Raw genomic sequence first — 13401 nt, forward strand, 5'->3', positions numbered from 1 at the left:
ACCACATCTGTACATGGAGATGTGGCGGTGGAGGGGTTTATTTCCAATTCGTCTAATGCTAAGTCGTCCAATTTCCAACTCGTCTAATAGTATTTAGTCTACCGTCAGTTCGTCCACTAATTGCCAATTCGCCCACTCACCAATTTATCTAATAACCAGTTGGTCCAATGGCCATTTAGTCCCATAAACCATTTGGTCTAACTTGATAAGTAACTGGCCGAAATGAATGATTAGACGAACTGGTGATTAGACGAAGTGATGATTGGACCAAATGGTAATTGGACCAAATGGTTGTTAGACGAAATGTTGATGGACGGAATGACATTAGACCATCTGATCATGGAGCTATAGTATTAAACACAGAAGGAGGTCCTTCTTCCAATTCCTCTGTTAATCCTAGCCTTACAAGCCTTGCTTTTTCAGGGGTTCTCCTTGTCTTTCTCTCAATACGTAATTAGCTATTTGCTGTGTTTTTTTTCTACTGTAACAATGATTTATGGTTTATTGATTTTCATTTGTAGAATGTGAAATCACACTTGTAAGAGAAAATGTACGTGCAGAAAGAAAGACGAATAAATATCTTATCTTATCTTATCTTATCTTATCTTATCTTATCTTGATAGCTCCAAGCATAGAGCTATTACTCCATGCTCCATGCTATAAACATGATAAACGTCCGAGCACAGCAAGATGGAACTACTAAAAGGTAGGCTTGAAACGAGCACACCTGTAGTTCCAATGTTTCAAGACCCACTTATTGATTGAGGTTCCAATGTGAGTCTGTGCCTGTAGAGTGTAGACTACCGGCAACAATACTGACAAGAACGAACCAATACACGATTATTGATTCCTCTGGACTTATTTAAGCAGTAATTGTAATCGGTTGTATAACAAGCGAGATTGAAGACACCCCCATCTTCATGGTAAAGCTGGTACCGGTAGGCCTACATACATGTAATAACCAGAATTACATGTAAACAATAACGCAGTTTGCAGTTTGAATCTGACCAATAGTTTAAAACGTAAATATATTTTAATGATCAATTGGTATTTTTGTTTTTTGGATCAATGTTGATAACATGGTCCATGATAATAATAATCATACAAATTTAATAATTACAATTTAATAATAGTATTTTTTCTCTCTCCATTAATGATGCTCACTTTACTTTATTGTATTCATATTATCTTTATAATCTTTTAAATGTCAATATAATGGGCCTACACATTCAAATATAGGGTTACATGCCAAGGAAAAGGGGGGGATAGAAAACTTGGTCAAAGATGATGATATTGTTGTGAATAGTATACTACTACAGGTCAGCGTCGGATGATGGACAAGCTTTAAAAGTTCAGTGTCCATGGTTTGAGTATTTCTTTTCTCTTCTTTCTATTATAACGTAGTCGTTACGTAATTCACTATTTGCTGATAACAAAACCGTGAGGATGTAGGCCTATTGTTTCCCCTGCGAGGAAACCAACCAGCACACGGTACAAAGGGATAAGGAATTTATTCTATTCTGTTCAGTCAGTAGAGGATATCGTACAACCAGGGACGTCCCACGGTACAACTGAAGTCGTTCACGCATCAAGTTGAAATGCTTCACTTTTTTAATGACTATTAGTAGTAGCCTATACAATGTGCGTGTATGCCTTCATCTACAATTTATTTCGTAAATTACAAAATAAATTGTAATGATTATACAATATAGGCCTATATGCTTAATATCAAATGTACATGTAGGCCTACATGTAGGCATATGTATAGTATTGATAGCCCAATAGACCTTCATGGTACTTTTGAAATGCTGTAATCATTACCATCATCTCTTGTATTGCCATTATCACCATCATTCACCATCATTCCTCTCGAAGAGTCATTCGGCAATCACTACCAATATGCCTACATGTACCTGTAAAGTAAGCTCCCCCTTTCGCTTTTTAAGTTTTTTTTTCAGTATTCACTTTTCATTATTGTGGCGCCGCCCAACTTTGAGCGGATTCTTTTAATAATAAATGTTTGCAATTTTCATCTCATATCATTAATGCAATGATGATGAGACTGTATGAGAACTCTGTATGACCCTTGGTGAACTTGAAGAGATGTTAGACAGGATCCTGACTCATTCATAAAAAAGGCTCCTCGTCCATCAGAAGGAACGATCTGAAACCTCGCCAACTCCTACACTATGCCGATTATCTCAGGATAATAGTCTCTGCATCTATCTCATGTCGGTTACACATGCATGTGTCATCTCATTTGGTTAGGAGGGGGGGGGTAAGATTGGAAGGTTTGCAGATATGAAGGGAGGGAAAGGAGAGGGTATACAGCTCAACTTTTATTTTAAGTCGACCTAAAATAAACTTATTCGCCCAAGTCAAAGTTATTTTGTACGTGTCAGTGACGGGTCTACGGGGGTTAGGGGTTTTTAACCCCCCCCCCCCCCTTGGGCCGCTGCCAAGTAAATGAAAAAAAGTAATGACCTACATTTTGGAGCAAACCTCAAATTCCCTTCATTATGAACCCTTTACGGGGGGCTTGTAAAAAATATCATCGGTACCAAAATGACCTGCATTTTGTAGTGAAGCCCCCTCCCCCTTTTATTTATTTATTCATTTTTGCTTGTCAAATTTCTCTGTCAAAATCGAATTCCCTCCTTGGAAAAAGCTAGATCTCTCCCTGCATGTACCAGATTATGTAAAACTAAAACATAATCTGTACGCCATGTCTCCAGAAGTAAAATTTCTACCAGTAATATTTTCCGTGGTCCTAAATAGATTCGACTGGATAAAACATATTAAGGTTACCTGTATCAGGGAGAGGTACAGGTAATCCTTGCGGACGGATATGAGAAAAAACGTGATGATGGAATTAGAAGATGGCGCAGGTGAAACGACGGATGGAAGGGGTTAATAGGGGATGGGTATGGGCGGGACGGGGGCGGGGCACTGTAGGAGTGGCCCCCATGCTACGCACATCAGTATGCGTGTATGAGTGCAAATTCAAGTTTGAGTCATAACCAAAACAAACAGAATCACATTTTGAAGTCACATAATAACCACTCAACACTTCAGAACAATTGTTTAATCTGACATTGAATTCACTAAACCCTCGAAAAGGTCACACACTAAATATGAATCGTTAAAAAGTAGATAGTCCCTAAATGTGGGAGGGCTATTTAGTGCATACATACATGTATAGGACTATATTGATTCCCCTGTCGGTTTTGTTTCAGCATCTTGAAATGTTCAAGAAATTTCACCACAATACATGTATAATTTCTCTGTGATTTTATTTATGTCATAATTTGACATCACATATAGGCCTACATAATGGAAAAAATTACTTATATTCCGTTTATTTGTTATTTCCCCCTTAATGCCTTTTAATAAATAGAGTCATTTTACTAAATTTGAATTATCAATCGGCCTATAAGCAATTTAATATTGATCATGCGGCAATGTTTTTTTAAGTTAAGCTGTCTGGCAATGTTACTATCGACAAACAAAATTCCCCTGGAAATCGAATATCTTTCGAAATATCTTTCCCAAGATCTGAGTGTCCTTCTTCCTGCGCTCCGCCAAAATTCGACCCACCTGAAAATCAATCTTACCTCTTTGTTATTATTTAATATGCCATGTATATGATAAATGATAGCTTATCGTTTGCTAAAAAGTTTCACTGAAACTAAAATGGTTGTAGCTACTGAGCTACACTTTTTCCACTTCAGAAAACAGTTACTTCTAATATCTGTCTGTAAATCCGGTGGAACGTTGCAGTGAAATATGGACAACTTTATCTAATTATTTGCTTACGACGTTATGTCAAGACTGTACTAGTGTTTGCAGAGGGGAGGTGGCCGGGAGGTGGTAACGTAAGCCAAACTACTTCTTTTTATATTATTCTTTTTAATATTTGGGAAAAACTGTCGAGCTCTTTCTTTTCTCCTTCTCCTCTAACTGACATCTAAAGCTTCTTGGAGAGAAGACAGCACAGATTTATTCAGTAAAATCAAACTGTGACAAAGAAAGAGGGATTACGATCAGGAAATTGTAATTCGGGGCACGTTTGTCACGATGCTTGGGTTGGAAATTGCACTAAACTTCTTGCGTAAGCCAAAGATCATGAACGTCAGTCACATAACGGAAATCAAAATGTTATAATATGTTATAAATATTTGTATATTATAAAACCGTTAAAAGCCGTATATATTTAGGGGTTGTGTTTGATTTCTGAATATTACACGATCGAACGCATCTCACCCTGCGACAAAATTACTAGTTCACAACTGTTCACACTAATCAAATGATGTCAATCATATTGAAGGGTCAGTATTAAATATGACAGGGATATTTGGAAATGAATAGTAGTCTCCTTAACTGTTTAGGCGTCAGTGGTTCCGAAAATCGTCCAAAATCCAGGGTCCATTCAGCTCGTTTGGTCACTGACCAGTAGTGACCATGAAACTTCCGAATTGGCAGCTATCCAACGCACGCTTTATTGTCAAGGTGTTTTATTCGAAATATTTCTTTTATCAACGAATTGATCACCCCTTTTGATCGCGTGCTTTGAAAGAGGTGCAATTCTCTGATTAGTAAAAGGGTGAAAGGGGAGAATGTCACCAGGGAACATGAGTTGCAATTGTAAATTTCAAATTTTATTTGATTTGCCGTTTGTTAGATTTTGAGAACCAAGAAACACGATTGACGGGTTGAGTACGGCCTATATCTTTTCTTCTTCTTCTTAGAGATTAACTTTATTCATCGGAAATGGGAACTGAATTTGTAAATTTCTTCCCATATTTTTTTCAGATGCTCATCTCAAAGTTACGAAAATGCATCATGCCTTATCATACCTCTACTCCAGTAATAAACTAAGAAATTAAGTATGAATTTCGGTGATATCGTGAACAGTTTAACTACATTTTCAATCACAGAAATCATGAATTTTTTTATCTAAAATCATTAACCTTAAGGACAGTTTTCACAAAGAAAATCAAGATTTCAAAGACGTTTTCCATATCAATATCAACAAATGTATCAGTCATGTTCGTCCGATCAATCCGACACACCACTTCAAGACGTCAACATCACTCATCAACATTCAAGATCATTTTAGGGATAGGGGGCCTAGAACTTTATTTGAGAAACTTGAATTTAATACAATGAACACATTAAGCTAAAACTTCTTACAAATGTTCGAACGGGTCTATACATTTAGTAGATCTATAATGACTTTGAACGCTGGAGAGTCTAAATTTATTATCAAACCCGTCCAGGCAAACCAAGGTTATTTAATTCAATTAACTTTAAGTTTGGCCTAGATTAAGGCTTAGAAAAAAAAAGGATTAAAAAACTTTTTACTTAATCATAGTGATAAAACATATTAAAGCATGATACGAGTGCGTGGAGCAGTGCAAATAATAAACCCATCTATTCCAAATCAAACATTATAAAGATTAAAAAGATAAACAATGACTTACCAAAGATGGACCAGTGAGAACTCCAATACCATACCCGTACTGGGCCGAGCTCCCGAAAGTCACGGCGATGACAGAAATTACCAGCCATACAGTCGGTTTTCCCTGCGAAGGAAAAGTGTAACCACCGCTAGGCATTTTGTTTGATAGTTCAAGTTTAACTTAGAGCTAATTCTAAATACGAAGTAATAAAGATATCCTAGAAGCACTTCACAAATGGTATAGTTAAAAGTCAGAGCGAGTGATGTTGGTGTCGATTCGTTCAAGTTCCAAATCAAATTGAGCACCTCGCGTGAATTGAGAACAATAATTGATCGTCGCTGGCACACTGCATGCAAACAACCCCAACATGTGCGCGTGTGTCGTCGTAGTACCGGTATACCGGTGTGTAGTCAACAAACACGAGGAACGCCTTCTTGTTTTATCTCTGAATTGAAAATACAACCAACCGCAGATGTATCAAAGCTAAAATCACGTCGATTTTATAATATAATATTTGATGCAAAACTTCAGGTGGTTTTCTCTTCTGAAAATTCGCAGATATATGACAATTTTCCTCAGATCCAACCCTGCAGAATTACTACGAGTATATGAATGCTAGTCTTGGTACCAGTCTCTTTTTAAACGCTCGAGCTGAGGGCCGTCGCATGTACTAAGTATTTTGAGGCTTGGAGCAGAAGCTATGGACTCCATTTTATCAAATAAATCACTCGTATCTTCAAATTTGATTTTAGATTTCTTTCGTTCTTTGAAATTACAAGAAATGAAGGGATGAAAATTACGCCTACTCACAATTAAGACTTGTTTTGGTAGACTAGTTCAGTGAAAGCTGTGAATGGGCCATAGTTTTGTCATTCAAACACTTTTCGACATGAAACAATCATGCAAATGGATTTACATATTTTGAACGCTAGTTAAGATTGAACAGGAAAACACATCAACTTGAGAATAATGTTATGAACCGATTACGTAGATTTATAAATGTAAATTGCTTTTACTGTGAAATTATACTTGGGATGTGCACGTTTTGCACTGCATTTGCAGACTGATTTTCGCGGTTATGCGTGTGGCGCGATCGATCGATGCAAATCGCTGCTTTTTAGGGAGAGGTCAGTTTGCGCATGCGCTACCCTCCCTCGCCCATCCCACAACACACCCTTTACACGCCCAAGATGTGTTGCTCTCGCGTGTTATAATTTCATAATTGAATTGTAGATTACCAACAGTGGTTGAACGAGTTAAGAATTTTGAGGGGGGGCACTAATGGAAAATGGTGCAAATTTCTCTCAAAATCTATTACAAAATTAGGCCTACATGTTTGCACTAAAAAGGTCAAAAATTATTACTGTTATAGAAGATAATGAACTCGACTATTTTGGTTTTGTTTTTCGCAGAATTTTTGAATAAGATTTAGAGCCTTATTATCGGCCCCTGCCCCCCCCCCCTTCCGCTCAATCTCTAACCCGCCACTGAGTCAAGTTCCTCTTTGAAGACAGTCCCCCTAGCTCATACCACTGAATTATTTTTCCATCAATCAAAAGAGTTATTCAGTCAAACAAAGAAAAATTAATAAAAATAAATAATAATATAGGATTTGTATTGCGCACGTATCCACCTTGCTAGGTGCTCGAGGCGCCCCTATATTACCCCAGCTAAGCTAGTCTATCGATTCCGGTGCGCACAGCTTTTTGAGGAATTACTTCCTGCCGGGTACCCATTTACCTCACCTGGGTTGAGTGCAGCGCAATGTGGGTAAATTTCTTGCTGAAGGAAAGCACGCCATGACTTGGAGTCGAACCGACGTCCTTCAGATTGAACTGAGACGAGAGTCTTAACCACTAGACCACGACACCCCCATAATATTGGTAGTCAGCTATATAGTGGGAGTATTATGAAATGAACAAAAGTACAATGACGGAATTCTTAAATTGAATTTACTGCCGGGTATCTTCGTTCTTTTTTATTCATTCAACATCTAATTTTTGCTATCATAGAAATTTTCCATGGTAAATGGGCATAATAAATAAAGATTAAAATATTTGATATAGTTCCCATGATCCGACGTCGCAATTATCATCGCAGCATGAAAATATTTGCAGAAAATTCGAATTATTATTAGATAAAATCAGATTATCAACATGAACCGATCCGATTCGGTTGAGGGAGGAATGGTTTCGACTGGGGTATATTGCGTACAGTTATAGTCAAATTTCCATTTTGCCTTTTGCTCTCCGTCTTGTCTCGATGAATTAAGGAGATGAGAATAGCATCGTTATTAGGGTTAAAGTTCAAGGTTGAACTCCATATAAGCAATGTTGCCCATAAATTTTTTTTTAATAACAATCATTTAGCCTCCTCCAGTCATGAAATTCATATGATCAAAATTAGGTTTCGTTAGTATTACTGGGGCATATTTTGTATTTTATTTATTCGATTTGATTTTATACAGACCTGATTCAGTGCAATTTCTTTCATACTAATCCGTGTATTTTTTGTTTAGGCCTATTTATTTATTTTTTCAATACTAAAAGGGAAACAGTCCGGAACGATATACAGTGCGTATCAAAAAAAAAGTTTACACTTAGAAAAAATCCTGTAAAATTATACATTTGTAATATCCTGAAGATTTTTCCACATTTTAACATTGGTACAGATCCATTTAAGCAAATGACGATATTATAACTGTCGAAAAATATTTCCGCTTGAGTGAGCACCACTTACTTTTAAAAAGTTAGTGAAAAATGATTTGCGCAGAATTTTGAAATAGTTATGCGAATAAATGTAGACCTTAATCATGAAGAGCACGTGGAAAATTTGATTTGAAGATATATTTTACCTTTTTTAACTTCTTTCCTTGCCCAAAACACTTCGAAGAGTGCATTACGCCCCACCCCACTCCTCCACACTTCGAAGCCATCGTGATGATTTTTGCTTCACACTAAGCTGTGATTTACATGAAATGGCTTAGGCTTGACTTTCATTTTGTTAATCATTGTCAAGCTTGGAAAAAGTGTGGAGAAACAAGTATTAAATGAAAATGAAATGTAAACCCACTTTAAATGATAAAAACTTAGTGAAAAAATGCTGGAGATGTCTGATACAAACTTTTGTTTAGATTCAGTTATTTCCTCAGATCCAGCTGGCACAAAAAGGGTAAAGGTTGTGCATACTAAGAGTTGAAATTTCAATTTGGGTGGCAAAATGGTTACAAAATGCTTGAATGTATCCGTTTTATTTCAATTGACTAAAAGAGCAGGGGAAATGTATGAGAAATGTTTCGCAAGGTAAGTTTGATTTCGCCCTTTCCCCTTGACACCGCGTGAAAACGAGCATTTCTGCACAAACAGATTTCTGCGAGCTTTACAAAAATGGACAGTGCTCACTCAAGTGTAACATTCTGTCAAAACTTTAACTTTCATTAGATAGATGAGACCCAAACCCAAGATTACATGTGAACAATTACCCACATGTTGTATATTTTTTAATTCCCAGGGCTTTTTCAAAGTGTAAACTTTTTTTTTATACGCACTGTATAGTTGGACACCGAGGTTCGCATGACGGTACTGATCGAGCGCCATCTATTGATTTTAGATTTATAGTCTTTTATATCAAATTAGTCGAAGATGCAACCACTATGACAGGAGTGGATGCGACCAATCCCCAGCAATGACTAAACAGTACCCGGCCTCAATTCTAAAAGGGACTAGAAAAATACCCTAGCTATTTTTTTTTCATTCAACCTCGGAGTAAATCTAGGTTGCTGCGGTAAAATATAATTATTAATAAATAATTAAATATAATAATTAAAAATAATTATTACAAGTCTAGCTTCAGACTTGAAATGGGATCGAGAGTACTTCTTCTTGGGGGAAGAAGAGAGAGGTGGGATAGTTGGGTCCATTTCCCATTATTGGAAGCAATGGTTTTGATATAGACGCTCCAAAATGTAAAAACTGTAACAATTTTCTCACTTGGTAGTTAAACGCTCCCTCGTATTAAATTTCCCCATCCCATGAAATGCCTACATTTATATTAACCTACACTGCACTGATGGTTTTAAAAAAATATATATTTTACTGAGATAATTTTTCTCATCGTCCCATCCCTCGCACTCAACATGCTCAATTACCTCTTCTCTTAAATGATTTCCTATTCAGTGTTTCCACTTTGAAGGAAATTTTCCGAATTCCAGGAAATCCGGATCATTTTCAAAATTTTCGAGAAATGGAAAAAATTCCAGGAAATTTCGGGAAATCCGAAAATTACAATTAAGGTGTAACAACTTTCAATATTCATGTTATATCAATTTCAAGAAATGTTTGCTTCATAGGTAGCTCTAAAATTTCTGCTCGCGCTCCGTGCGAGTCGCATTTCGCAATTTTTTTTTTTCTTTTCAATGCGTGAAGAAAAAAAGTTTAAATTTCTTGATTTTTGGTCATTGTATTATTGTCCGATCTTTGTTAAAAATCAAAACTTGAAAATTTCAGGAAATGTATATGAATTTCGGGAAATTTGGGAATCAGTTTCGGGAAATTTGTTTTGGATCTGTGGAAACACTGTCTTCTAACTCATGTCGGGTTCTGCATGGTCAAAACGTTTTTCGTCCAGTATCATTGATAGTTACACTGTTTTATCGTTTATTTTTACAATTTTCAGAAATAAATCAAACAGAAAAGAAACTTGGAATCGCCAAGAATGCATTTGTGGAGATTGCATAGGTTCGTATATCTGAGGTGTTTATGATAAAATGAAATATTAAGAAGAATTTTGTCGTATTTGTCCATCAGTGCGTGCATAATAAAAATGTTATAATATTCAACTGATAAAAGTTTGTTGTTTACATTATGATTTTATAGTGCCGTTAATCCCACTAACCCCACGTAGCGCACAACATAGCTTTCACTCGTTGCACTAGTCACATCAATTTTGATGCTCATTTCGAAATATAATTTCGACACAATGACAGAGAGAATTCAGTCCGAAATCTAAATTTCACGACATAATGTATGTTCCAAGTTCTATGACGTCATTATAACCTCGATCCCTCCCGCATGTCCCGCATCACCGTTGTTGGGCGAGAAAGGGTCACATACTTTCAATGAACGTATCAACAAACATGACTTGCCTGCAATCTGTGGAGCTTTTCATGAAGAGATTCGTTATTGATTTTTCACCGACCAACTTGCTCTCAGCCAATCAGATGCACGGATTTCAGTAGCTTATTACATAAGCCGCTGAAAATCACTGACAAAAACTCTTCATGAAAAGCTCCCCACGGTCCCCCTGGATTGAATGGGAGAACATGTATACCGGCGCGAAATATGATCTCACAAGAAATGTGGGGCTTTAAAATGTTATAATAACTGACATGGGAAACATATTTCTTGCAAGGGACTTAGCATGCTTAGTGAGTGGTTCAAAAACATATATTATATTCTGACAGGTTGTAAGATCGATCCGATATCTCCTTTGCTTTGATTGGTTGAGAAAAGGTGTCTTACTGTTGCTATGGTAACTGTCGGATAGAAATGATTATGGTTGAGAAACATCCGACAAGCCCTCTCATAGAATATTCCCAACCAAGTTGCAACTTACTACTTGATATGATTTTTTTTGCGATCAAACATGATGAAGACACTCAACAGTATTATAGAGTATAGATCAGCCATCGTTCTATTCAAGGGACTAAGAACTTTTTCACGGCCTGCTCATAGTTTGCAAGACTGTTTTTCAATCAATGTTATGCCTGCAAGTTCATGTCATACTAGATTTTCAGAATAGTTTACTTACTAGTGCGCGTTGGTGAATAAAGCAAATCTTTACCTTTTAAGGTCAAATCTACCACAACCAAAAGTTTTGAATAGATTAAAGTTCCAACAAGCATAACACTGAAAAGGCTCATCAAAATCGGATATAAAATAAGAAGGTTATGAATTTTAAAATTACGTTTAATTTCACAAAACCGTGATATGCAATATACGAAGGGGCTGATGACGTCACCCAATGACTATTTATTTTGTATTCTATTATGAAATATTCTGATTTTACCCTCATTGCCATGTAAAACGAAGTTTTATTCCTTCATGAATATTTGGAATTACCAGTGTTTGAACGCTTCACGGTTCAGTCAATTTGGTCTTAATTATTGTCAAATCTGTAAAAAATAAAATGTTGTATAATTCAAACCACACGAAATAGCGAGAGATGGAAATCATCGATTCTCTAATTTTGCAAGTCACTGTGTTTTGCATATAACTGTTTAATGAAAAAGAAGCGAAACTTTAAAATGTCATAACTTTCTTATTTTACATCTAATTTTGATGAAAATATATGCAGCGTTATGCTTGCTCGATTTCTTCCATTGATTCAAATCCTTCAATCAGAAGTAGGGATTTATGAGTAACATTTTGAAATCTCATTTTCATTATAATTTAGCGCGGAAATATATATATTTTTTTGTTCAAAAAGTTTTATATCCTTGCTTGAAATAAAATACTTTTATCAAGTTCGCAACAGGTAAATATAGTTTCTCAAACATAAGGCCTATAATTTGGAGAAACAACAAACTCATATTCGATAAAGTTATGGTATAATGAATTTAAGTGAGCATGTGCATGGATGGCAAAATCTATACCAACACGTGACCATGAGGTTTTCCCGAAATAAAAATGTTCTTTAATTTTAAATCAAACGACGAAAAAATATATTGAAATTAAAATAACATTGATTATGAAAACATTGAATGTTTATATAGGGCCTTGACAAGCGTGTGTTGCTGCCCTCTACGTTCGTTGCATTGGACCAAAGAATGCTCGCGCTAATCGTCCATCTCTTCATAGGTCCATGATTATAAGTTGTTCTATGCCTGTAAACATTCAAGAAATGCATTCTCCGGTTGTTTATTTTTATTTTATTTTTTTTACTAATAGTATTAACATTATTGATCAATAATGGATTAATAATCGTATATTGTAAACCGGGCTCGAATAAAAAATATGTTGACAAAAGATTTAAACATGATTCATTTGAAAATAATTATTGCATCTTAACCATAATTCACAATTTTTAGGCGGATTTAGCGAATATCATAGGCCCTCTGCAGATATGCGGCATAAAACGAGAATGTCATCAAAATAATCGAGACAATGTATAGGGCCAAGGATACAGCGCAGTAAATGAGTGACATTCAATGCAGATCATGTCTTTCTCTCCTGACATAGCGCTATCATCGTATAATTCTCTCTAAAAACTTCCAGACTGTAATTTCATAAGTTAAAGATGGCATAAATATGTCATACTCACTGTGGTAAACTTTGGTTTTACATCGGTGAGATTTTCTTGTGAAATCTTCGCGTCGTAACCGTCAGATTTTCTGAATTCTTCCACATTACCGTTTGGTAGGTCTTCCATCTTCCAGACTTTCCTGTGGGTTTCGCTTCTTGACGTCTACCCGAGTGAACTATTCGGTCGTAAAATCAACCCTGCTCCTGACGGATTCCCCTGGTGATTTATGCCGTGAACTTGGTTCGAGCCCAATACCAGATTGCTTCTTCAATCGTTATAGGATTCTAAGAAGACGAGAGAGAGGTGAAGAGAGAAAGAGAGAGAGAAGGAGCACTGAAAGAACGATAGAAATATTACGATGACCCCCCTCCTGGGCGCATAAGGTCACAATTCCTAATGACATAAAGAAATTCAAAACAACAGAAACAAAAGTACTAATCTCACGTGTGTTTTCACGCTGTAGGGAGTCTCCGAACTCGGCACGAAAATAAATAGTACATCGCCTGAAAATGTTTGCAATAATTACATTTATTTGGGAACGACAAAAGCGCTATCTTGTTTAAATTGTCAGCATTATTTGGCAAGGTATTGGATTTTGGTTGTATAACGGTTTTTATCTCTTTAATCCGTTTAAACG

The 13401-nt window shown here is 36.3% G+C and overlaps 1 long non-coding RNA gene across 1 annotated transcript; it reads right to left on the bottom strand.

Moving 5' to 3' along the window:
* Positions 1-1955: 1955 nt before the first annotated feature.
* Positions 1956-13265, bottom strand: LOC135156615 (uncharacterized). Its single transcript, XR_010295664.1, has 3 exons — positions 13209-13265; positions 12783-13048; positions 1956-5585 (listed from the first exon to the last, which is right to left on the bottom strand). It is a non-coding gene; the product is annotated as an uncharacterized LOC135156615 (long non-coding RNA).
* Positions 13266-13401: the final 136 nt, after the last annotated feature.

The sequence above is a fragment of the Lytechinus pictus genome, chromosome 14 (genome assembly GCF_037042905.1).
Source record: "Lytechinus pictus isolate F3 Inbred chromosome 14, Lp3.0, whole genome shotgun sequence".
Lineage (NCBI taxonomy): Eukaryota > Metazoa > Echinodermata > Echinoidea > Temnopleuroida > Toxopneustidae > Lytechinus > Lytechinus pictus.